Source organism: Schistocerca americana, chromosome 6 (genome assembly GCF_021461395.2).
Source record: "Schistocerca americana isolate TAMUIC-IGC-003095 chromosome 6, iqSchAmer2.1, whole genome shotgun sequence".
Taxonomy (NCBI): Eukaryota; Metazoa; Arthropoda; class Insecta; order Orthoptera; family Acrididae; genus Schistocerca; species Schistocerca americana.
The window spans coordinates 80,621,010-80,623,601 of NC_060124.1; the positions used below are offsets into that span (position 1 = coordinate 80,621,010).

The 2,592-nt window shown below is 46.1% G+C and overlaps 1 pseudogene; it reads left to right on the top strand.

The window, feature by feature from the left end:
* The first annotated feature begins 406 nt into the window (after positions 1-406).
* Positions 407-524, top strand: LOC124621160 (annotated as a pseudogene).
* The last annotated feature ends 2,068 nt before the right edge of the window (positions 525-2,592 follow it).

Below are 2,592 nucleotides of genomic sequence, written 5' to 3' on the forward strand. Positions count from 1 at the left end.
ATGGTAACTATGTCGAGGAATACATACGTAGACATGAAGAATAAAGATGTAGAATGTTAATAACGTTTGTTTCACTTAAAAAGCTTTTAGAATTTTCACATAAAAGATTCGGAGGCTTTACGTTTCAGCAAGCCTTCGAAATTCGTTATGAGCCCCAAATAGACAAGCTACAGTAATGGTGCAGTGTGATGGATTTTGGCCCCCAAGCACTGGTCTTTCAAAGGTGGCACCATCCAAAACACAACTTGTCGACTGTTCTCTGTTTTAGACCACTGCCACTCTCAGCGACCCCAAAACTGTCACACTGTAATTGCCTGACGAAGTGTTGTGTTGTGTGCGTGAGCCGGAAGAGTATCGACTAATAACAGTAACTGTATTTATATTTAAATGCATTATACAGTAGACGGCCAACGGCTTTGCGGCAGTGGTAACACCGGTTCCCGTCAGATCACCGAAGTTAAGCGCTGTCGGGCTGTGCTAGCACTTGGATGGGTGACCATCCGGTCTGCCGAGCGCTGTTGGCAGGTGGGGTGCACTCAGCCCTTGTGAGGCAACTGAGGAGCTACTCGATTGAGAAGTAGCGGCTCCGGTCTCGGAAACTGACATACGGCTGGGAGAGCGGTGTGCTGACCACATGCCCGTCCGTATCCGCATCCAGTGACGCCTATGGGCTGAGTGAGGATGACACGGCGGCCGGTCGGTGCTATTGGGCCTTCATGGCCTGTTCGGTAGGAGAGAAAGAGAGAGATACAATAGAAGACACGATCACTGGCGTTTACTAAATTTTTCGAATGTCATTTTTCTTCTATTCGTTGTGTTGTGTTCCAACAGCTATAAATCAATTTCATGTTGTTTGCTACAAATAAGCATCGCATTTGAAGAGGACCACCTCTGTAACGCACATTCATCAGTCCATGATACTCCCGCGTCAAAATTTATATTGTAACAGTTTATCGGTACGAGAAGCACACACCTGTGAATTCTCAGTACTGGAAGACAAACAATTGAACATCCCCCCCCCCCCCCCACACACACACACACATCCACCAACCCCGCTCGGGCGCTACTTATCAAATGTTCAAAAAAAAAAAAAAGTTCAAATGTGTGTGAAATCTTATGGGACTTAACTGCTAAGGTCATCAGTCCCTAAGCTTACACACTACTTAACCTAAATTGTCCTAAGGACAAACACATACACCCATGCCCGAGGGAGGACTCGAACCTCCGCCGGGACCAGCCGCACAGTCCGTGACTGCAGCGCCTTAGACCGCTCGGCTAATCCAGCGCGGCCGCTACTTATCCATATGCCCCTGAGGTATCCATCTGCCCCTGAACTTTTTGCGTAGCCGAATTCACCAACAACAGTTGAATTGAAGAACATCTTGAAATATCATTATCTCAGCAAGAATTTTTGTATCTTACTGAGCAGGAAAACTACACTATTGAGTAGGTCTTAACGTTAGTTTTGGGATTCGGCTGTTAGTTGCTAGATGCACAGTATCTGTCAGTACATGACAGTCCGCGGTACTAATATGTTCCAAAAAGCCGCAAGCAAAAATGTGATGTTTCAGGGGGTCGTATCTCGGGTTCTGTTGATCACAGACATAAGAGGTCAAGTGTTTTGGATATCCATTGCCCTAGCGAACATTGTTATACATTCCGGAAGAACAGTCATACTGCATCTGTCCTACAGTACAGGCTCAACATTTAAACATTACACACCTCCTGCAACCCAGGCAAATTGAGCAAACCGGTTGGTTGCGTTGCCTAGAGTGGACCTCAGGCGGCTCATAAGAGCATCGTTTGTTCGTGGCAGGTACCTCAGAAAATCCCCAAAAACGTTGGTTTTTGGGTACAAAAAGTACCAATTGTGGGGATCACCAGTTCTATAATTTCTTTTCCTGGTAAATCGCCGCAATTTTTACGATATGTTCTCCAGATGATGTGCTCTGCGAACCTTGAAACTTTTTACGATATCATTATCCGTTGCCGAGATACAGAGGCTCAATATCGTCGTACTTATGCACGAAATATCCGGTCTGAGGAGTAAATGCTAGTTTTAACTGACGTAATGAATGCATGGCAAGCGTTCTAAGGTAACTGCAGGGGTTCTGAGGTCACCAAACTATGTTTTTAGTCAGCATTTTTTTTTTGTGAAAATTTATGACACGCTCCTCTTCATAAAGGGCACTTCACGTCTACCTAAATTATCCGAAGTGGTACTGTGTGACGGTACCATCACATATATCGCTTTTAGATAATGAATGTAATTGGCAGCTTAAGGTTCTTAACTGCGCTGGTGGGAATTGCATCATTACTGGCCTCTGGTATAAGAGTCGTGAATTTCCCTTCGCTGAGGCAGGCCTGTGAAGGTACAGTAACAGACCTTGGTGGTCGCAGCGCTTTTCAGACGGGACGGGTTAAGCCCTCACCGTCTGAGCAGAAATGTTTGTGACGCACACTGGCCGCATTGCGTTGTCCTTCGGGCGGCAAGGTCTTGGAAGATATAGCAGGGCGAGCACAGGTCCCCTGAGCATTTCTTGTGTGACGAATCTGCATTTCCCGTCGGCAGTTGCAAATACGTGACAATGA